A 25,329-nucleotide genomic window follows, 5' to 3' on the forward strand; every position below is an offset into this window, starting at 1 on the left:
TTTAGAGTCTTTTCCAATGTTTCTTTGTTTTTCCCTTAACTAATGTTTAGAACCATGGTCAGAGCTATCAGTTATGCTAAGCGGGAACTAGTACTAGCTGGAAGTTGGCCATGTAGGGATGCTGAGAAAACATTTTATGATTTGTGATAGAACAGCATAAACATGGTAGCTTTTATTCAGATTGAATAGAAGTATTTGCCATGCACAAGACAAATTCTTTGTCAAAACCATGATCCATATAATCAATAACTTTGTTGCATATGCTCATTCACTAGCAAAATAAAAATGTTCACTATTTTGTGACATTGTCTCTGTTGAGGAAAATAAAAGATAGAGGATATGTCAGATATTAAACTGATAAGAACAGATACTACACTTGAGCTTAGCCAAAAGGCTGAGAAGCAATAAAGAAAAATAAAAAGAAGGTACTGTTGCATTCACTGACTGGGGGAAGTAATGTTTACTATGCACTTTTCTTGGAGGCCCAAAAAGGACCTTCAGAGTCTCTACTGGATCAATACTCTGAAATTATCATTTCTAATTTGTATTAGTCAGGGTTCTCTAGAGGAACAGAATTGCTAGAATGAATTATTTTAAAAAGGGAATTTATTGGATTAGCTTACAGTAGCCCAATAGCAGTTGAAGGCCCAAGAATCACCGAACCTGGTAGCTGCTCAGTCCACGTGGCCAGATGCCTCAGCAGTCCTGACCTGGCACTGCAGATGGTGCTAAGAAAGCCTGGAGGCTTCCTGAGGAGCCACTGGGTTTCGATCCACGCGGGTCTTCAGTTGATGTTGGTCTTTAGTCCGCATTGGTCTTCAATCCATGCTAGAAGGTAGGGAGCAGCTCCGGCAGCCAAGGAAGGAAGAAAATAAAAGGGAACTCTTCTACCCAGAGCTTCCTTATATCAAGTCCCTCTTTGAGTGGGGCCGCCCACTCTGGGGGAAGGGCTCACCCTGGGGGAAAGACCTCCTCCTTTAGTTGATCCTTCCTAGAAGCAGCCTGTGGATTACTAACAGATCAAGTTGACAATACCTTAACTATCACGAGTCCACCCCTTGTCAACTTGGCATCAAATCATGTCTCCTTACATCATACTTAATTTCCAAATGAAAACAGTAACAAGCTCATAATTCTACCTAACATCGCATAACTACCCCATGTACAACCGGAACCGCAAAATCTTTCCCCCAACACAAGCTTAGTCTCTAATATAATGGGTCTAATATAAATTCAACAGTTAGCTAAGGATATAATCTTAATATTGGTGTAGATACAAACACTCTGTTATCAAGACAGGACAGAAACATTGCAATCACAGTCCTCATTTCTGTAACTGGTCACGTGGACTTAGCTGGTATTTGTAATTGCCTTCTTCTACTACCCATTCTGTATTTCCTCCACCTTAAGCAAGCACCTTGGCAGGTCTACTGTAGGTCAGTCTGACCTGGAACTCACTAGAGTCCAAGGCTGGCCTGCAACTCAGAGCAATCCTTCTATCTCTGCTCTAGAGTGATGAATGCTAGTATTAAAGTTGTGCTCCATCATGCACAGCTTCTAATGATTTTATTTGAGATTTATGCTCTTTCTTGATTCCAAGAGTAAATCTAATTTCATTCTCTAACCTCTCATAGTATTTATTATATGTCACTGTTAGCATTTTCACTGTGTTCAGAATTTTCTTGATGGTCATAGGTTTGTCTGGTAACTCTCTTCTATATACACAGTGCTTAAGATTGGACCAATCTGATTATTCAAATTTTCCAAGATATATATATATATATATATATATATATATAGTTTCATTTATGTCTGTCTGTTTGGAAGTATGGTTAATGTTCTGATTTGAATGTAAAATGTTCCCCATAGCCTCCAGTGCTTGTAATTAAGCTTCCTCCTCAGTCTAAAGCTGGTGGACACTTTAGGAGGTGGAATCTTGCCTGAAAATGTGTGGACCTGAGGTTTATCAAACCAGCCCACTAGCTGTTCAAGGCTAGCTTGGGTAACTTACTAGTGGCTACCTTACTGAAAAATGTCTTTTCCTCCCCTAGTAATAATTAACTGCCAGTAACTCCTCAGTGTTGGAGAGTAGTCTCCAATGTCTTTCTCCTATCCATAACAGAATGTCAACTGACCAAATCTTACACAGATGTTGTGCAGGTAATCATTGAGACTATAAGTTAATGACAGTAACAGCCATATCATGTCTAGACAACACCATTCCAAAGCATTCCTCCCCACCCACCAGCTCTTAACATTCTTTCAACTGCCTCTTTGGAAATGTCCATTGATTTTCTTTTTGAGGATGTTTTAGAGGGCTAATATATCTTTTACTTTGCAACTCTTCAAAAGACACAATATATTTCTATGGATTTTCTTCTGAGTATTATGAATGTATGAGTTATGTCTTTATGACCAGTTTTGAAAGTACTTTATGAGTTTAATCAAATTGTAATTGACCCCTTTGAAGTATCTTCCCTTAATAGATTCTTATTTTGTTGTCATTATTAAAAAATGTATATTATGATAGAGAGGGAGAATGGGTACACCAGGACCACTAGCCACTGCAATTGAACTCAAAATGTATGGACCACTTTATGTATATGTGTGATCTCATGCACATATGGCACCTTGTGCGTCTGGCTTACATAGTTTCTGGGGAATCAAACCTGGGCCCTTAGGCTTCACAGGCCAATGTCTTAAGTGCTAAACCATCCCTCCAGCCCTGTTGTCACTATTTTTAAAGTATGATTTAACCTTTAATAACCAATATTTTCTATCACATGTTTCATATGGGTTTTGTTCCTTTTAATATATAAAAGTGTATATGTATTACTAGATTGTAGCAGACAGATTCAGGTTCAATGAAATGAACTTTCAGACCAGACACAGTTATGGAGGAAGGGATATTTATTGAAGCTTACAGATGCAGGGGAAGTTCCATGATGGCAGAAGAAACTGGCCTGCCTTCACAGGTCCAAGAAGAGAGAGAGGAGTACAAGCCAAAATCCACACAGCACAGCACACTTCAGGAACTCCAGCTAGGCACACTTTGCATATCTTTAGATTGAAATCTGAAACCCACTACCACAACTTAAGATCCACCCAGTGACATTGCCTCCAGCCAGGTGGCTACAGATGCAAACTACAAATAATAAAGAACTGAATGTATTGGGGGTCATCTATTCAAACTACATTCTGCCCCTGGCCCCCAATAGATTTATAACCATTACACATTGTAAATTGTACTCAGTTCAGTATCAAAGGTCCCCACAGTCTTGACCAATTTAAGATATTAAGACCTGTAAAATCAAACAAGTTAAACATTTCTAACATATAAAGGCACAGAGTAAACATTTTCAACTGGTATAAGGCACAGCAAGGAGAGACTAAAACAATGCAAACTCAACCACCATCAAACAAACATCAAACTTCTGCAGTTCAAGTCCAATACAACCAGAGACTGACAGTCTCCAGATTTTCCAATTCTGCCCCTCCAGCTGGGCAGAGTAGCCAGGGAACACTTACATCTCAGGCCAACAGTGCGCTCTAAGGTAGTGCTTGCATAGTTCTGGTATATCCAAAACATCTTGAGGTCTTCATGCAAACCACGGTCCATCTTCCAAAGGCTCTTTTAGCCTATCAGGGCATCAGGCCCTACCTCATGCTGCATCTCAGCAGCAGCTCCTGGGACCATGTGCAATTCACTACCACTGCTCACATTTTTCATGCTTCTGAAACCAATACCAGGTGTGCAGGACACAGCCATATTCTTAATTCACAGACAAAATAAATCATAACCTTGAAAAGCAGATTCCTTCTCTAGTCAACTCCTTCCAAAAGTGTTTGCATTTTATGATAGTCTTTCCTCAGGCATCCTTTCCATGGTAAAGCAATTGGACTATCTTCCTTGAAGATTGCTAATGTGTTTGACAATAGCAGCATTAGTAATCTAAAGCCAGTCTCTGTGCCAGTAAATTTAACTTGCTCAAAGTTTTCCAGCTTAAATCTTAAATCTCTCAGTCCAATATCTTCAGCCAAGCACATCAGTCCATTACAAATTTAAGCTTGATCAAATTCTCTGGGCATGGGCAGCAGGATGCAGCCAGCCCTTATGCTAGTAGCCCAGTTCCAACAAAGTCCTCTGCAGTCTTTACTTCCCCTTAGAAAGCTCATAAACCAAGACTCGAAGTTCAATGCTGTCTGCACTTTGTGTTCTCAGACTCTAATCAGAATAGTCCATAAAACTTGGCTTACCACTCCAGAAGACATCTTCAGTTGCAAACTTCAAGTCCATGCCCATTCCTCCAAAACAAATGTTCCAAAAGATCAACATCCACATGGTCAGGTTCACCTCAGTCCATTCCTCAGTACCAAGTCTGTAGCAGACAGATTCAGGTTCAATGAGATGAACTTTCAGACCAGACACAGTTATGGAGGAAGGAATATTTATTGAAGCTTACAGATCCAGGGGAAGTTCCATTATGGCAGAAAAAAATAGCCTACCCTCATAGGTCCAAGAAGAGAGAGAGAAGTACAAGCCAAAAGCCACACAGCACAGCACACTTCAGGAACTCCAGCTAGGCACACTTTGCATATCTTTAGATTGAAATCTGAAACCCACCACCACACCTTAAGATCCACCCAGTGACATTGCCTCCAGCCAGGTGGCTACAGATGCAAACTACAAACCATAAAGACCTGAATGTATTGGGGGTCATCTATTCAAACTACCACATTGATCATATATTCTAGACCAATCCTACTAGTTTAAAAGCAGTGGCCAAGTTTATTGGTAATTTACCCCTGAAGTCAGATTCCTTACAAGATTCTGTCAGAGTTTTGTCAGTCTTTAGGTATTCTGATTTTCAGACCTAACTTAACCTGTCTAATCATTCTTCTTCCCAGGAAATACACTTGTATATTTCTTTTTTGTTGTTGTTGTTTACTGTTTTTCTCCTTTACATTTGAATATCATAGATAGTTTACATGAGGATTTTTTTATTCTTTTCATTATTATGGCAGAGTGTGAGTTAACTTCGCCACTGTATGTTTAAAAAAAAAACAAACAAACTTATTTTTTGCTAGGCATGGTGGTGTATGCTTTTAATCCTAGCACTTGGGAAGCAAAGGTAGGAAGATCACTATGAGGTTGAGGACATCCTGAGGCTACATTGTGAATTCCAGGTCAGCCTGGGCTAGAGCTAGACCTTACCTCAAAAATAGCAGCAGCAACAACAACAGCATAACAAAAAAAAAAAAAAAAAAAAAAAAAAAAAAAAAAACTTGTTTGGTTTGTAAGAAAGATTGTGAAGATCATTAAAATGTTGCCTATACTTTCTTGGAATGCCTATGTGATTGTTTTGAGGGCAATGTTTACAAAATTTTTGAGCAACTGTGACATAAAATTTGAAGTCATTCCAACATAACATTATTCAAAATATGTTCCAAATAAAAATAAATGGAAAGTGAAAATTTTAATGGAAGTCAGTTAGAACATGTGGATAATGAGTATATTAAAATATATGTGGAGGATAAAAAAAAAAGTTAGCATACAAAGATGAAACAAGCTATAATAAACCTCCTTATACATATTTTACTTTTTCATGTAGTTAAGTCATTTTTCATTACACTATTGCTGTAGTTTGAATCAGATACCTCTGAAAATATTTATGTATTTTGAATACTTTTTCCTCAACTGGTGTCAATTTGGGATGTGGAGCCTTGCTGGAGGAGGTATATTATTGTGGGTGGGTTTGTACTGTTACATTTCAGCTCATTCTCTTGCTTCTATTTTCTTTCTTTATATTTTTGAATTCTATATTTTATTTTTATCTTTTTTTGTTCTTTGTATATTTATTAAATCATCAGTTTTAAGGTTGCACAAGAATTCAATCAAGTTATATTTCGTTTTTCTCCAAACTATGCATTTCAACGTAAATAAGTTTCTATGTGGTCAGCAGACATACACCATGAAGACACTTATTGATATGAGATTATATACTCTTATTCCCACTTTACAAAGGATGAAAATTAATTTTACATTGGGAATTAGTGGCATAAATAGATTTTGAATGTCTATGTTTAAACATTTCTGCTCTTGCTTCTATTATCTTTTTTAATTTTTTAATTAATTGTTTTTTACTCAGTAAATACATTCAAGTTGGTACCATTATTAGCCTCCTCCCTGTCCTTTCCCCAACACCTGGCACCTCTTTGTTGAGGTATATGGGTTATGCATTGTGGAGTTAGCCCTCAGTTATGGGTAGAAGGAAATATCTCTGCATATCATGATCCAACATATGGCTCTGACATTCTTTCCACTCCTTCTTCCACAAAATTTCTCTCATCCATGTTGGGTTCATTTTAGTTCTGCTTCAGTGATGAGGTGTTGGGAGCCTCTGTGTCTCTGGATGTCTGATTTGGTAAGAATTGACTGATCTTTGTGTTGATCTCTTTCACCCTTGTGCTGGTACCAGGTTCACCAAGAAAACAGCACCCTTGCTTGTTCTGCCAATTGTTCTTAGTTTCAGCTGGGGCCCTTTTGAGGTATAATGGGGTGGTTCTCTCCTTTCTTGTTGCTATTTTCAACCTGCTGTGACAGAAGAGATGTCCAGCCTCTGCCCTGACATCATGAAGAATCTGTCGAGACACTAAGCCAAAATGAACTATTTCCTCTGTTCAGCTCTTTTTTTGTATGTTTTGTCTCAGAATTGAAATGGTAACTACAACTACAACCTGATTTTTAAATATTTGAATTCTTATATAGTGTATGTTCTTATTACTTTTTCTTAATGCCACAAAACCTCTTTGTGATGAATGAAGAAGGCTATTGTATCTCTCCAGGTCCATGGATCAAATTTCATCTTTTAAAAGCTGTGAATTGGAAAGGAAGTAAAAATGTTATGAAGAAACTTAAATGATTTCTACCTAGAAACTCCCATAATAGTGCACATGCCTTTCTGTGTGGAGGTTGATATCATTCTGAGAAATTTATTTTATGATACTATAAATTATAAAAGTCATGCTATCCCATTTACTTTGAGTCAATTAAAGAAAATCCTTTTAAGTTTTTCTAGCAGTGACATTGTTTGGAGACATCTTAGTATACAAATATTTATTGTCTTCTGAGTTTTACTAGGAAAAGATGCCATATAAATAAGCTACAGTCCAGGGACTCTCCATTTCTCTATGTGGTCTTTCTATGTAATATACTTTATACTTACTGGTGAAATACCTCATCAGTTATAGCAGCTGCATTTATTCAGGTACGTCTAAAATATAGTTAAGTTTTTCTTTTAAAAAATATTTTATTAGGAGCCAAGCGTGGTGGCACACGCCTTTAATCCTAGCACTCGAGAGGCAGAGGTAGGAGGATCAGCATGAGTTCAAGGCCACCCTGAGACTACAGAATTAATTCCAGGTCAGCCTGGACCAGATTGAAACCCTACCTCGAAAAACCAAAAAACAAAACAAAAAAAAATTATTAGGCTGGGCATGGTGGCACATGCCTTTAATCCCAGCACACGGGAGGCAGAGATAAGAGGATTGCTGACAGTCCAAGGACTGCATAGTGTATTCTAGGTCAGCCTGTGCTATAGTGAGACCCTACCTCAATAAAACCTCATATATATAAATTTACACATTATATATATATATATATATATATATATATATATATATATATATGTGTATATATATATATATATATATATATATATATATATATATATATATATAATTTATAAACCTTCAAGTGGGACAAGTTTGTAATAAGATTAAAATACCACTTTTCTCATGATGGGCTGAGAGAGTAACTCAGTAGTTAAACACTTAGCCCATGTACTTAAAACACTGGAATCCATTTACATCTCCACCTGTAATCCAAGTATAAAATGTTAACTTCAGAAGCAACCAGAACCAATAGATATATCCACTATGAAAGCAGTAATAACCAACTAAAATCAATTGCCTCTTCAACTCCAATAATTTTTGTGGAGTAAAGATTTGAGCAAAGTATAGTATGTCCTATGATATTAGTTACTAAGGAAAAGAATGGTAAAAAATAAGCAGAGCAGGAGTAGTGAATAGTGTTTGAATAACAGTAAAATTAGAAGATAGAGAAGACAATAGAAGCGGGAAATACACATTAATAGAGAATATAGGCAATGCCAATTAAATGTATGATGAGAACAGAAAGAGATAAATCAAATCAGACAACCTAAAACAATCAAAACCCTCAGGAAGCTGAGACATAGAGGCCTCCAACTCATGGCCAAGCTGTGTTCTTTGGGACTGCCTACCAATGACAGAGGAGGAAGAGGAGAATAAGTCAGGTCAATCATGAGACACTAAATTGAAATTAGGTATTAAATAAATAAAGGGAAGGAAATTGAACTAGGTGGAGTTGCAGAGTCTTTATAATCTCTTACCTGGGATGCAAATACTAGGCCAGTCACTATTACTTTTCATGGAAACGCGTGTCAGGCCTCTCTCTGTGCAGTTACTGGCATAGACAAAAGTTCTAGGCCTGCCTCTATGCAGTCTCCTGCATGGACATACTTTCTGGGTCTGTATCTTCATCACCACTCACTTTGTTGTGAATCATAGGTGTGAGACCTGCCTCTCTAATCTTACTAACATAGGTGATGGTGTTAGTTTGCTTCTGTGCATAGGCATAGGTGCTGAGCATATACCTGGGTGAATGATTTTCCTCAGTTCTTATGTTCTCCAAGGGGGAAAAAAATAGTTGAGATAAATAGATAGTTTAATGAAATATTATTCTGACAAAGCAAGGCATGTACTCCAAAAGGAGGCTGAAATGTATACTTTTGAAGAGGGTTATTAGCAGCACAGTGACTTCTATATTGTGGTTTTTAAAAAACATATTTCTGGCTAGTCGTGGCGGCACACACATTTAATCCCAGCACCTGGGAAGCAGAGGTAGGAGGATAACCATGTGTTTGAGGCCAACATGAGACTACATACATGAAATTCATAGTGAATTTCAGGCCAGTTTTGGCTAGAGCAAGTCCCTACCTCAAAAAAAAAAAATCTGGATGAAGGAATGCATAGAAAAAAAAAGATTGCTTTCTCTATTGTAACTCAAACATGGTAATAGATTTAGAAAGCTGAATAAGTACTTTTTCCAGTAAGTAGCTTTTAAGATAACTATAGTGCACTTAGAGTAGGTTATTAATAATGGGAAGATATTCAATGGTTGAACATATGTTCTGGTGAGAAAGGTAAAGTATTGCCCTTTTCCCTTTTTCTCATATGCACTTTTCCTGAATGACAAATCACAATAAGTTACTTATAAAGTATTTCCTAGTGAACAGATATCCTTCCATGGTTTAGGTAACATATAACATGGTGTGTGTGTGTGTGTGTGTGTGTGTGTGTGTGTGTGTGTGTGAGAGAGAGAGAGAGAGAGAGAGAGAGAAGAAAATCAGGACATATATTCCATGGAATTATGTACATGTGGCAGGCCCTTATTGTTTGAGCCACCCCCTACCTAAAAATGTTTTGTATCTACCAAATGAGGAAAACACGAGGTATTTTTATTGGATAGCTTAAAAAAAATACCTGCCAAGATGTACCTGCTGAATGTTGTTGACTACTCTTTTTTTAAATTTACTTAGTGATTATTTTCTCATGTACAACTAAAAGTATCTTATAGAGGTAATCATTTCCCATGTATAAGTAAGTAATTTAAGTAATATAGGTATGTTTTACTGGCATATTGGCGTATATACATAGTGGTAGGTTTCATAAAGCTATGATTCCTCAAATATAGCTTGTATTTTTAGTTTATTAACAGCTCATTGCCTCATCTTTTTTACCCTCTCTCTCCTTCTAATACCCTTTCTTCTTCCAGTCAGGCAAGCTTCTGGTTGCATATCATATAAACAGAGGATAAATACATAAATGATTCTGTGTGTTTACATTAAAACCAAGGAGCCACAAATGAGAAGAAAACAAGTATCATATGTTTGAAAATGACATAAAAATTGTGGTTCTCTTTCAGTATATAAATGGTTCCTTTTGATTTCCACTCTTTGGTGGTTGATATTGGTGATTTATTTCATCTTTTAAACATTAGTCTTTATCATCTTTTAAAATTAATGTTAATGTTTTACTTTTAACTTTTGCTTTAAAATATGTATATTTTTTTCTGGGGTAAAACATTTTACAGTCTAGGCCTACTCTGGAGGCTTTTTCTGTGAAACTTCATGTATGCACTTTATAAGTTCCAAATCACATTATTCTGAGTATTGGCTATTTCCAGTTAATGTATATTTTCCTATTTCAGGTTTTAGGTATAATTCATGTTACACAGCCTGACCATGAATATTTTAAATTATAACTTGATTATCTTTTGTGAGAGAAGTTTTCCTTTGAGTAGCTCCCCATTGTATGGTTTATTTTTTTTCATTTTGAAATAATTAAATCTAAATAGACTTACAACTTTTAAAATGGAATCTGTTGTTTTTCATTCTGTCTTTGTTTTAAAGGATTTGTCTATTTATTGTTTCCTTATATAAATCCTGCTTTCACTATCTAGGCCCATTTTAGGATTGGGAATCTGTAACTCCTTTGGTTGTCATTTCCAATGAGTTCAGCATCTTCATGAAATGTCTCAGATTTCATAGTAGTTTTCATCTACATATTAAGTGCCAGATTAAATAAGTCTAATTATTCACCTTTTCCACATAACATATTTTTCTTCCTGTCTACTTTCATAGGTTTTATATGTATCCTTTACTTTTAAAAATTTCAGTCTAGATTGTATTGCAATCAAGTTCACATTTCTGGCAGAAATCACCCAACCAAGAGCAGCTTCTGGGCAAAAGAGGTTTATTTTGGCTTACAGGCTTGAGCGGAAGCTCCACAATGCCAGGGGAAAATGATGGCATGAGTAGAGGGTGGACATCGCCCCCTGGCCCACATAAGGTGGACAAAAGGAAAAGGCGAGTGTGTCAAACACTGGCAGGGGAAAACTGGCCCACTCCCAACAATACACCACCTCCAGGAGGTGTTAATTCCCAAATCTCCATCAGCTGGGAACCTAGCATTCAGAACACCTAAGTTTACAGGGGAGACACCTGAATCAAACCACCACAGTTTGTTTACATTATTTTTTAGCATTTGGTAATATACTACGGGAACTATTTAATTTACCTCTTTTGAATTTCTTCCTTCTTTGTTTCACTGTGAATTTAATGATCAGGATTTTTAGCAGTGTCTCAAACATTGGCTAATTTTCGAGTCTCAATCTCAGTTGCTCTTTTTTTGTTTATAAAAAAAGTATTTTTACCAACAGTGGGTATCCTAATAATGAAAGGGCTTTTTGTTTGAATCTACCTTTAAATTCTTAAGACATATGGGAAACTTCAATATCTTAGACCAAAGACATTTGGCCCCATTTGAGCTTTTCCCCTGTAATGTCAGAAATTCCACCATCATGTTATGCCTTTCACATGAATTTGAAAACCAGATTAATTAATACTTTAATAAGGAGTTCATAAAGGGCTTTCCTGGTCAGAGAACCAGAAATCTCCCATTTCTCAGAGATCTCAGATATTGGAATAAGCTTACAGCTTTGAATTTTCTTACAGAGTTTGTCCTTAGTAGCATTGTTGAGCAGGACTAAGGTGTTGAGCTTGTCTTGAGCCTAGCCTTTAGACAATTCTCATTTTGGCTCTATTCCCAGACTTGTTGAAGGGGTCATTGTCTTTCATGGCTAACATTTCTGGTCTTTCTTCTTTTTGCCATCCTTGGGCAGCATGCTAAAACTTGGAGAGCAGAATTAATTACTCTTCCAAGTGAACTTCACACAGAGAATTTAAGATCCAGCATGATCTATATGATTAACTTTCTCTCATAAATTACTTGGAACCTTTCATATTTTTATGTGATGCTATGTTCCCATGTCTTTTGGATGATTCATTAGAGTAGTCATGGGGATTGTCATTTTTATTTTTATTCCAGTATGCAGTGGGATAATCTTTTAATTTATGTTTCATTCCTGTTTCAGTGTAATTCATTAAAATTTTAGTGGTCTAATGTATACCACTGAGCTTTTTATTTGGATTATTGAGTTTTTCATTTCCAGCATCAGTTTGCTTTTGGTTTGACTTCAGTGTTTCTTTTATTAAGTTGTATTTTCATATACTGCATTGACTCCCTTATAGCATTCAACTGTTTGTATTCTCTTGGAATTAATTCAGTAAAAAATGAATTAATTTAGTAGTTTATTTTGTCCCCTTTGAATTCTCTGTTAATATTTATAATCATTTTTTAATTATGTGGTAGCTTGAATCACATGGCCCCATAAACTCAAGTGTTTGGAGTGCTTGTTCTCCAGCAGGTGACAATTGCAGCAGAGTCTCGCTGGAGGAACTGTGTTGTTGGGGGTGGGCTTTGGGGTGTTATAGCCAGATTCTCTCTTGCCAGAGCTTGGCTCACTCTCTTGCTGCTCTTCTCCATCTGCCCTGGCAGAAGTGGTTTCCATTCTTTGTTCATACTATGCTTTCTCTTGCCATAACAAAGTTTCCCCTAGAGACTATAAGTCAAAACAAACATTTTCATCCCATCAGCTGCTTTTGGTCAGTATTTTTTCTTTTCCCAGCCTTATGAAGGTAACTATAACAAATTATTTATCTGAGACTTCATCATCTAAATGGCTCTCATTTGGGGACTAGTAACTTTTTGAGTAGAAATATTGTCTTGTTTATTCATGTTCCTTGATCTTTGCAGTTTTTAAAATATTTTTATTTATTTATAAGTGCGGTGGGGGTGAGAATGGACATGCCAGGGCATCTTGCCACTAAAAACGAACTCCAGGTGTATGTGCCACTTTGTGCATTTGACTTTATATGGGTACTAGGAAATCTAACCCAGGCTGTTAGGCTTTACAAGCAAGTACCTTTAAATGCTGAGCCATCTCTCTAGCTACAAAGCTTTAATTTTTCTTTATTTTTTGTTTTTTTGTTTTGACACAGAGAGAAATGGGGGGGAGAGAAGAAGATAATGGGCATCCTAGGGTCTCCTGTCACAACAAACAAACTCCAGAAGCCTTTGCCACCCTGTGAGTTCAGCTCTACATGGATAATGGGGGAATCAAACCCTGGGTGCCAGGCTCTTCAAGCAAGTGCCCCTAACTGCTAAGCCATCTCCTCAGCTATATCTTCGTATTTTTTAAAAAAATATTTTTGTTCATTATTTATTTATTTATTTGAGAGCGACAGACACAGAGAGAAGGACAGATAGAGGGAGAGAGAGAGAATGGGCGCGCCAGGGCTTCCAGCATCTGCAAACGAATTCCAGACGTGTGCGCCCCCTTGTGCATCTGGCTAACGTGGGACCTGGGGAACCGAGCCTCGAACCAGGGTCCTTAGGCTTCACAGGCAAGCACTTAACTGCTAAGCCATCTCTCCAGCCCTATCTTCGTATTTTTGACCTGTGTATCTGGAGTTAATTTTTTGGTTGATTTTTTTTCATAAATTAAAGTCCCTATTCTTTTCTTAATGAAGGTGCTTACAATATTCTGGAGGGGTTTAGCTGTAGTTGGGTTAAAATGACATTTTCTCTATTAGTCTGATCTGCAGAGCATTAGGCTCTATTCTCAATCCTCCTCTGACAGTTGAGTTCAGTCTGCAACAAGAGTCATTATGAAGGAGTAAACCCACCATTAACATAGTAACATTTCATTATAAAAATGTCACTCCTTGAAGACAAATTATTTCAGGGAATCTGGACATTGATAGTAATATATGTATCAATATATTAGTTATTATGGGTGTATTAGTTACTTTCTCATTACTGTGAAAGAATACTTGACCAGAAGCAATAACAGGAAGGAAATACTTTATTTTGGCTTACATGGTGAAGGGATATAGTTCATCATGGCAAAGAATACTTAGTGGCAGTAACAGGAAGGAGAATCATCACAATTTAGCTGGGAAGCAGAGAGAAAATAAATAAGAAGTAAGGCTGGGCTTTAAAATTTCAAGGCTCATCACTAGTAACCAGCAAATCTCCACCTTCTAAAGATTCTCCAGTCTCAAAACAGTACCACCAGATGGGACCAAGTATTCACACTTGATCCTAACATCCTACTGGGAGCATTTTACATTCAAATCACAATATTCCATATCATCTGGCCTCCTATGCAATAAGAAAACAAAGTTACAGTACTTCCAACATAGGAAGATTCCCATTTTGAAAAGGAAACATTGGAGGCATAGCAAGCCCTGCACTTAGAGGTCCTGTTAGGAGGGTCAATGAGCACAGCACCCAATGTGCAAGAGCCCAGAAGTAACTGTAGCCTATACTACCCTATGCTGTAGCCTCAGTGTTCATGCCCCTCTCCCCAATGAATAGTCTAGCACCAAGGAGAGATTGTATCTAGTCTCCAGGGCTGTGATGCAGGACATTTGGGATTTGGGGGAGTGGAGGAAGGAGCATCCTAGTGCTGAACTCATCTGAGCAGGGAGTGTGCTTTCTCTCCCCTTCCCAGAATGCATGTAGGATGGGATCAAAGAAGCCACCCCCCAATAGACAGACTGGACATTAGGTAGACTGGATAAACAGAAACTTACCCTCCACGAGATAAAGGGGAAAATTTCCTTGAAAATAGAGGGATCAATAAAAAGAAGAGGAACTGGGTCCATGATTTTCATAAGGGAAGGGAATCTGGAAGTGATTAAGGCTATAAAACCTGAATCTGGAGCCTGCTGGAACAGAATCCCAGCTCTATGACACTCTCCCATCGCAGTGGGAGCTTTTTGTTCATAATAAATCAGTAACTTTTGTATTCTCTGCATCTCCAAACATTTTTCTTTCTGTCTGTATAGGTATGTATTGGTATTCTTTTTTGCTCTATAGAATGAATCCCAGAGCCCTAGACAGCTAGATAACATCAGTGGGCCCCATATCAGGTATAATGTTTAATATTGGGTTGATAAGTATGAAGTAGAGGAAGGGAATATAAACAAAAGGAAGAAGTATAGACACAAAAAGGAGGAATGTCACATTTTTGTTAGAAGTAGAAAGAAGAGTGGTAATGATATACATTCAGATAATATAGAACATTTTCATAGCTCTGGAGGCTAAGTCACAGAGACTCTACCAAGCCCTCCTATGTTAGTTGACAGAAGAGAAGAGCAAAAAGAGTTTGTTGAAAAGAAAGAAAAAGTAGGATCAATATAAGGAAAAACAGTAGGGGAATGGGTCAACCTGCTAAATTGATCTTGGGACTTATATAAATTATATAAATAAGGAATATCTATAGAAGGGAAAAGAGTGGTGAGTCAAGACATACAAGGTTGTAACTTTCACTAGAGAGTTGTGAATGTGTACCTAGGAAACCGGTGCATTTATTTGGGTTACTTATAGGAGTATGAGTAAAGCATTGTTTACAGGAGCATGGATGACGTAGAGGTAGCTGCATTACTAAAATAGCCTACCACATCATGGGTGAAACTCATGAAAGTTGCATCCTTGGAGTTTCCTGCATAACTTGTACTCAGTTTGGATAGTAGAAGAGTCTCTTCTCTCCAGCAATAGTTATGGTTTATATAATCTTTGAAAGGGGTCTTGTGAGCCTTGTTAGTTGTTTCCTTCCTGAGTTTTGTATATTTTGTAAACTTCCTGAATGTTAAGGAGACTACCTCTAGAATGGAATGCCTTAATTTTTTAATGTTTATTTATTTATTAGAGAGAGAAAGAAAGAAAGAAAGAAAGAAAGAAAGAAAGAAAGAAAGAAAGAAAGAGGCAGACAGAGAGAGAATGGGTGCTCTAGGACCTCCAGCCACTACTAACAAACCCAGATGCCTGTACCACCTTGTGCATCTGGCTTACCTATGTACTAGGGAATCAAGCCTGGATCTTTAGGCTTCACAGACAAGCACCTTAACCACTAAGCCATCTATCCAGCCCATAATCAATAAGAAATGGGCAATGCTGAGGTAAATTCTACAGTATGACTCTAGGTGTGTATTCAAGTTTTATGCTGGTACCTGCTAAGTGTGTCCTGCTAGGGGACATGGAGGCCAAGGCAAGATGCTGAGTGCTTAATGTGCATAACCTTGTCCAGCCTACACAGTGAGATGATGGGAATAGATGCTATTTTAAGCTATGAGTGGAAGCTAAAGGAGGTCCTATGACCCCCAACCACCACCAAGACCACACATCTAGAAGGTGATTGGTGCCCACACTAAGTTGTCTGGGTGTAACCAGAGCTCTGTTTCATCAAAAAGGGACAGGGACACTCATGCTTGCAGGTCATGTACCACCCACTGTCAGGCATCAGGGAGTAGAGGTGGGACCATGGAGGTCAGGGACCTGGGTATCCCTCATGCCATGAATACATGATGGGACCAGAGACATTTGTGATAACATGAATGAGCACTGTGTACTAAAATCAAGCACAGAGGGACAATTCATGTATTATCTCCCTTATTGGTGGAATCTAAAAGTTGGCTATGAGGAGTACAAGGTGAGTTCACAGCGTATGGGAGTACAAAGATGATCCAAGGGATACACACTTTCACTTAGCAAGGAGCAAGCTCTGGGCCTGTGTTGCACCTCAGAACTACCGCTGGGACAATTCAGAGGAAACTGGCATAGCTACCGAGCAAGGACGTTATGAAAATGTGGAAGGGTTCTGTGTATTTGAAAACGTCTTTCATTTGTGAAATCCATAATGAAGGAAAAGCTATTCTCATAGTTGTTCAACAGTTATTTGTTATCTTTTACTTTCTCATGTGTGTGTGTGTGTGTGTGTGTGTGTGTGTGTGTGTGTGTGGTATATGCTGTTTTTATTTTTATTATTAGTTTTCTATTCAGCAAATACAGGCAGTTTGGTACCATTATTAGGCTCATCCGTGACCTACCCCCTTCCCATTGGCCCCTCCTTGTTGAGGTATATGGGTCGTGCATTGTGGAGTTAGCCCACAGTTATTGGTATGATAAATGTCTCTGCATATCATGACCCAACATGTGGCTCTGACATTCCGCCCCCTCTTCCGCAAAATTTCCCTGAGCCATGTTGGGTTCATTTTTGGTGATGAGGTGTTGGGGGCCTCTGGGGCTCTGGCTCTCTGGTTTGGTAGGAGTTGACTTTTCTCTGTGTCGGTCTCCTTCCTCCTTGTGCTGGTATCAGATTCATCAGGAAAACAGCACCCTTGCTTGTTTTGCCAATTTTCCTTAGTTTCAGCTGGGGTCCTTTTGAGGTATGATGTGGTGGAATGCCTTAATTTAGAAGAAATTGTTATACAGTACTTCACCCCTCCCTTTGGATCTTACATTCCTTTTTCCCCTCTTCATGATGTTCTCTGAATATTGGAATGGGTATACAAATGTCTGACAATTTTCCTCCACTAATGGATGAGTATTAGTCCATCATGTCCTAACAGTAGTCACTTGTTCTCAGACACTAAACTGGTTATGAATTTCTATAGTACACCTCCCACTGCAAAAGGAAACTGTCCACCATGGCAGACTGAGGATAAAGTTGGCATAATCTCTGGACATAAACACAAATATTTATATTTCAATCTTAAATGCACATAACATCTATTCACAGCCCTCTCAAGGCCAGGGCCTTCTGTCAGAACCTATCTGCCTATTAGCCTATGAGCCATGCCCTAGGCAATGGCACAAGTGCCACCTGGCCAGCCACCAGCCTGTGGATGCCAAGGGGGACTTAGAGACTCACTTGGAGGCACTCTTAATGATATCCCAAGATGAGCCCCTAGAATGACCAGCATTTCCCCAAACCATGCCCCTCTTCAAACCTCTAGAGCCCAATCCCATACCTGACACTCTCAAAATAATGTAGTTGGGCTGGAGAGAGGGCTTAGCGGTTAAGCCCTTGCCTGTGAAGCCATAAGGACCCCAGTTCAAGGCTCGATTCCCCAGGACCCATGTTAGCCAGATGCACTAGGGGGCGCATGCATCTGGAGTTCGTTTGCAGTGGCTGGAGGCCCTAGCATTACTATTTTCTCTGAATCTGCTTCTTCTTCTCTCTGTCTGTCTCTCTCAAATAAATAAATAAAAAATGAACAAAAACAATTAAAATATATAATGCAGGCACTTCTCTGGCACTGACTCTACAATATATTTAAGAACATGCCTCTCAATACTCCCTATAGCTTATGACTGTTTCTCCTGAGACATTGGTCTCCTACTAGCATAGTCACTAGCACAGCAGACACATTGAAATTCAATATTTGTGACATTCTTTGAGATTTCTGATGTCATATCTCTGTCATCAGGCTATGAAATATCAAAGATATTTTCTGGTAATAGTACTTCTTAAACCACATCTATCAGAAGACAGTATGTCAGGACCCCAAGAAGGCTATGTTGTTGCATGTGGACATTCTAGCACACACCAGTCCAGCTGTGCAGAACGTGATGAGCTTGACCTCAGATCCTCTTTTTTGAATTTAAATTTGTGTATGTATTTATTTTTATTAGTTATGTACACTGTGTGTATACAACCATGTTGGTACCATCCTTAGCCTCTTCCCTGTTCTCCCCGTCCCATAGGGGCCCTCTTCCTTGGTGAATATAGGTCTTGCATTTTGGGGTTAGCCATCAGTTATGGGTAAGAGGCAAGGTCTCTGTGCATAATGTCCCAACATATGACTCTAACAATCTTTCTGATGGAAAGAAACAAGCTATAACTTAGGATGGAGGAAAAGATCACCTCTAGGCTAGCACCAGGGCTTGAGCTTTGTTTTTGTCATGAACCAGAAAACCAACAAGAATGCTCCCATGAAAGAGTTACCACCATTGGCTCTCCAGAACCTGCATTTTGGAACCATGGGTGGGCTGCTCCAAACAGCAACAACAGATGTGGCTGCAGCAGCTACATATGTAGAGAGGCTGCAGTTGAAACAGGAAGAATTGTTTAATCAGAAAAGAACTTTCTGTAGCCATTTGCCAACATTGAATCAGGTTGGTGGGACTCAGAATCCAGTATCTTCTGGATTGCCTCTGGAATTGAGAACCATGACAACCAATAGCTTAGATCCCCTTCTTTTAAAATTTTTGTTTATTTATTTATTGGTTTTTATTTTTATTTTTTTTAACTAAAAACCTGTATTTTTAAGTCTAATGTAATGTTTAACAACCTGCAGTTAATCAAGCATTAATTTAAGTAGCTTATCCAAATGGATTATGCAGATGTACTAGTGATGGAAACCCATCAGGGCGTCACTGGACCACAGAGCACATGGTCAGCCTTTCCTCTCCTTTTCCATCAGGGTTCCCACAAACTGCCTGCCAAGGGTGGTTAATTACAAACCCGAGTCACTGCACATATACTTGGTTTCAAGTTATGTTTGGGCTGAGGTGGCTTAACGGTTAAGGCACTTGCAAAAGTCAAGGAGCCTAAGTTCGATTCCCCAGTACCCAAGGCGGTGAATGCATCTGGAGTGAGTTTGTAGACCAAAGGCCCTGGTGCATCCATTCTCCATGTGCCTCTTTCTTTCTCTTTCAAGTAAGTATGCAGCTCCTGTCCAATCCAACTTCCAACCTGATCGCACATCCCAGTTGGGTTGGAAATCACCCAGGGCAGCGTACATGTTGTGGAAGGGAAAAGTGTGCGAATACGCGTGCCCTGGGCACTTTAGCCTTGAGTGAACACCGCCTGGCCCCCTCCAGGCGATGTGGCTCAAGGTTAAAGGGGCCACACGCACATACCCCGGGGGTGGGGGTCTTCCCTGGAATTGGTTCCTTTAGCAGGAGGGCGGAGCCGCGCCAGTCCCCGCTTTGTTCACCGGGAGGGAGGGGGAAAGAGATACTGGGTGTGGGTGGGGGTCATCCCGTTCCCCCACACGACCACCCCACTCGGCGCCTGGTCAGCTCCTCGCCACCGCCCCCCACCCCCGCCAGGCGCCATACTCCCGGCGCCCATCCTTTCTGGGCCTTGCATGGCGACCTGCGGGGTGGATGGATGGGCCCAGTGGAGGCCTGGGCGGTGAATGCACCGCGTCTTGAAGCATGTTAGGTGGACTGCCCTGTCCTGGGGAGGGTCGAGAACCAAGGTGACAGCTATTTTATTTCCAGACAAAGGGCAGGGTTCCCTTTCCCCACCCGAGCCGATAGGCGCCCTGGGTCTCCTGGGAGGGTGGTGCATGTCCCCGCACCCTATGTGCCTGACTCCCAAGGCCAAGATGTCTGCAAGTGGCACAGTGCACTTGAGCCTTCACAGCCACAGCCTTTGTTACTCCCCGCTAGGAGTGTGTTTGTGGGGGGGGGGGTGGGCGTGCTCCCTGCAGGACTCAAGTGTAGGGAGGGACCCAGGGCGCCGGAGAGGTGGATTTGGAGGAGGTGATTATTTTTTAAACATGTCTGGACTCTGCTCCCAAGGCTGAGGCCAGAGGATTGCCTTTGAGTGTGTGCCCAGACTGGGCTACAGAGTGAGACCCTGTATCAAACAAAACAAAGGGCTTGTCCTTTAAAAATAAATGAATAAAAAATATGAGTGAAAAGCTCTGGAGATGACGTAGTTATTAAGGAGAGTTCCTGTGAAGCCTAAGAACTCAGGTTTCACTTTCCAGGTCCCACTTAAGCCAGACACACAAGGTGTCAAGCACAAGACTGCACATGCACAGAAGGTGGTGAATACATCTGGAGTTTGATTTCAGTTGCTAGAGGTCCCAGCACACTAATTCTTTCACACACACACACACACACACACACACACACACACACACACACACAAAGGGTTAAAAGTGAAATGGTTGACCACATCTGTTCTTGCATTCAGAGTAAGGATTTATATTAACTTTAATCTAATTCCATATGCTGGCCACTCCACTGAATATTTTCTTGACTTCCAGTGAAATTTCTTTAATTGGCATTCCTGCAAAATATTTGAGGTTTCTCCTATATACATGCTTGTGTGATTCAGTAGAGTGTGACAGGATGGGAGAAATAAAGAAATGACAATAAGAAAAATATAATTTTCCTCTAAATTCACCTTGAATGAGATTTATACTTCTATGCTATTGTGATATGAATATGAAATATCTTCTATATGCTCATGCATTTGAATACTTGGTCTTCAATTGGTGGTGCTGTTTGGGAAGGTTATGGTATCTTAGGTGTAGCTTTGCTGGTGAAAGTGGCTCACTGAGCGTGGGTATTGAGAATTTATAGTCCAGCCCATTTTCTCTTCATCCTCTTCTTGCTACCTGCAGATGTGACAAGGTTGCTTCACCATACCTTCTCCAACATTAAATTTCCCCTTGGAAATTTTAATTGAAAACAGACCCTTAATTTTCTTCAGGTCATGTATTTATTCACAGTAACAAAAAAAAAAAAATGTAATTGATACTCATGTGCCTTCAACTTCTGTGAACTCTGTGCTTCAATGATAGACCCTGTTGGAGTGCATTTTCTCCTTGCTGGGAAAATACCCAACCCAGGACAGATGAAGGAAGGAAAGGGTTTATTTTGTCTTACAGTCTCAAGGGGAAGCACCATGATGACAGATGAAAGATGGTAGAGCAGAGACTGGAAATCATCTCCTTGACAACAGCAGGAAAGTGCATCAACTAACACTGGCAATCCCATGGTCAGGTCTCATGCCACATGCCATAGGATCATGAGCAGATGTCATGAACTTAAGCCCTTAAGGTAAAATTTAAGTTATATGTGGAATTGGGAATAGAGAAATTCTAGAAAATTCTGTATTGTAATTATGGCCTTGAGATTCCTAGAGTGTTATAATAGGAAGGCTATGTCAACATCCTGGGACATAGAACATATAATTTTTATAACCATCTAGGTAATGAAGAGAATAGATAACTGTAGTCAGTCTGTATACTGCATACTCAAGGATCAATGAGCAGTGAGACTATTTCTGACCTTTATCACCTTTTAAAGTAAACTTATAGTAAAATTTGTCTTTAAGTATCTTATGAAGTCCAAATTGTGTAGCTTTGGACTAAGGATAGGACAATTCAAACTGTGATGCTGATGGCATATGTTTTAATAGGAAGAAGATGGGGCAGAAATATTAATACTGTTATGATTGGGTTATAATTCCTAATGAATAAAACTGAATGATTATAAAAGAAAATTCTGAGACATTATTTACATTTCAGAAAAATAGATTAAATGAGGTTAGGTGTTTCAAGGACAAAGTAAGTAGACAGGATAACACTGCACCAACTAGATGAGCAGATGATCATTCAAATTACCTCCAAATGAGTATTTCAGTTAGTACTTAGAGAACACTACATGAAAGTCCATCAGAATATGAAATATCATGAATTACTATTTTTGATCAACAAGCTCCAAGGTCTCCAGTCTCTGTCCTCCACACCCCACTTGGACTGTGTTACAGACATGTATCCACATCAGCTTTTATTTTATTTTATTTTATTTTATTTTATTTTATTTTATTTTATTTTATTTTATTTTATTTTATTTTATTTTATTAATGTTGGTTGTGACGAGCCAAACACAGGCAGTATTAGGTCATCCCAGGCCTTCATGCTTAAGCATCAAGTGATCTTTAACCACTGAACCATCTCCCAGCCCTCAAGGCACTTTATAAAGTTGTCAACCTGCATTTAAGCATAATGAGAAGCAAGAATTTTAAATGTAGGCAGAAAATCAAGAAAAGTGGAACAAGAAAAGCCAGTGTGATTTTTTTTTTATTCTTTTGTTTATTTTTATTTACTTTCTTGAGAGAGACTGACACAGAAAGAGGCAGAAAGAGAGAGATAGAGGAAGAGAGAGAATGGGCGCATCAGGGCCTCCAGCCACTGCAAGCAAAGAACTCCAGATGCATGTGCCATGTTGTGCATCCGGCTTACATGAGTACTGGGGAATCGAGCCTCAAACCCAGGTCCATAAGCTTCACAAGCAAGCAATTCAGTGCTAAGCCATCTCTCCATCCATAAATATTTTAACAGAAAAGAAATATTCATGTTTTTTGTGAAGACATCAGTTAAAATGCCATAAAAATACCTATACTAATTTTCACCTAGAAGACCATTCCTTGATGACTATAACAAACTCAAATTCATGGTAGGGGTGAAGACAAAAATATTTCATGTAGATACAGCAGTGAATGGAGGTGGAAGAAAAAGTAATTAGTCCTCACTGCAACAAAGTCAGATTCAGTGTAATGTTGAAGAAAAAAATATTCCATGTGCATGCAGGAGTAAATATAGAAGAAGAAAGAAAGAAGTCATCAGTACTGCATAGTTAACAGCTGGTAAATGGTAGGGCTGTGTTCTCTAATCTGTCTCCTGATGTATCTTTAGACTCATTTGCAATGGTGTATCTGTCAATAGAATAAAAATAAGAACATGGTTTTTTTTTTTTTTTTATAAAACTTAACACTATTCTATATGACAGAGAACTTCATTATCAGATCCAATTAAAGGCATGTTGCCCTGGGAAAGAACATTTGAAACAACCAACTAATTCTCAATTCAAATATTTTACTACAGAACAGAGACTTTTAAATATTTGTACATATTTCCCATTTTGCTGTGAATTGACAACTGCTCACACACCCCAGAAGCTGCAGGGCAGACCTTGAGCTTGGATCCACTTATTTTGTTTTTCTTTTTCTTTTTCTTTTTCTTTTTCTTTTTCTTTTTCTTTTTCTTTTTCTTTTTCTGTCTCAATGTTTATTAACATTTTCCACGATGATTATAAAATATATCCCATGGTAATACCCTCCACCCCCCCATTTTCCCTTTTCCCTTTCCATTCTCCATCATATCCCCTCCCCATCTCAATCATTCTACTTACATATATACAATATCAATTTATTAAGTACCCTCCTCCCTTTCTTTCTCTTCCTTTTATATCTCCTTTTTAACTTACTGGCCTCTGCTACTGAGTTTTTTTTTTTTTTCCATCTCACACAGAAGCCCAATCATCTGTAGCTAGGATCCACATATGAGGGAGAACATGTGGCGCTTGGCTTTCTAGGCCTGGGTTACCTCACTTAGTATAATCCTTTCCAGGTCCATCCATTTTTCTGCAAATTTCATAACTTCATTTTTCTTTACCGCTGAGTAGAACTCCATTGTATAAATGTGCCATATCTTCATTATCCACTCATCAGTTGAGGGACATCTAGGCTGGTTCCATTTCCCAGCTACTATAAATTGAGCATCAATAAACATGGTTGACCACGTACTTCTTAGGAAATGAGATGAGTCCTTAGGATATATGCCTAGGAGTGCTATAGCTGGGTCATATGGTAGATCAATCTTTAGCTGTTTTAGGAACCTCCACACTGATTTCTACAATGGCTGGACCAGATTGCATTCCCACCAACAGTGTAGAAGGGTTCCTCTTTTTTCCATATTCCCGCCAACATTTATGATCATTTGTTTTCATGATGGTAGCCAATCTGACAGGAGTGAGATGGAATCTCAATGTAGTTTTAATCTCCATTTCCCTGATGACTAGTGACGTAGAACATTTTTTTAGAGGCTTATATGCCATTCATATTTCTTCCATTGAGAATGCTTTATTTAGCTCCATAGCCCATTTTTTGATTGGCTTGTTTGATTTCTTATTATTTAACTTTTTGAGTTCTTTGTATATCCTGGATATTAATCCTCTATCAGATATATAGCTGGCGAAGATTTCTTCCCATTCTGTAGGTTGCCTCTTTGCTTTATTCACTGTGTCCTTTGCAGTGCAAAATCTTTGTAATTTCATGAGGTCCCAGAGGTTAATCTGTGGTTTTATTGCCTAAGCAATTGGGGTTGTATTCAGAAAGTCTTTGCCAAGACCAATATGTTGAAGGGTTTCCCCTACTTTTTCCTCTAGCAGTTTCAGAGTTTCAGGTCTGATATTAAGGTCTTTAATCCATTTGGACTTAATTCTTGTGCATGGAGAGAGAGAGGAATCTATTTTCATCCTTCTGCAGATATATATCCAGTTTTCTCAACACCATTTGCTGAAGAGGCTGTCTTTTCTCCAATGAGTATTTTTGGCATTTTTATCGAATATCAGGTGGCTATAGCTACCTGGACTTACGTCTGGATCCTCTATTCTGTTCCATCGATATACATGTCTGCTTTTGTGCCAGTACCACACTCTTTTTGTTACTATGGCTCTGTAGTCCCCATCTCTCTTCTTGGTAACCCACAATACTGTTCATTTCTGTAGCTCAGAATACAACTGTATAAACTTCAATCATCTGACTTGGTTTCATGTCTCATATTTTGTGTGTCATCTCCTGGTGGCACATACCTTTAATCCCAGCACTTGCGAGGCAGAAGTAGGAAGATCACCATGAGTCCGATGCCACCCTGAGGCTATATAGTG

At 39.0% G+C, this 25,329-nt stretch overlaps 1 pseudogene; it reads right to left on the reverse strand.

Annotated features, from left to right (window-relative positions):
• Positions 1–283: 283 nt before the first annotated feature.
• LOC123457029 lies at positions 284–406 on the reverse strand (annotated as a pseudogene).
• Positions 407–25,329: the final 24,923 nt, after the last annotated feature.

This window comes from Jaculus jaculus, chromosome X (genome assembly GCF_020740685.1).
Source record: "Jaculus jaculus isolate mJacJac1 chromosome X, mJacJac1.mat.Y.cur, whole genome shotgun sequence".
Taxonomy (NCBI): Eukaryota; Metazoa; Chordata; class Mammalia; order Rodentia; family Dipodidae; genus Jaculus; species Jaculus jaculus.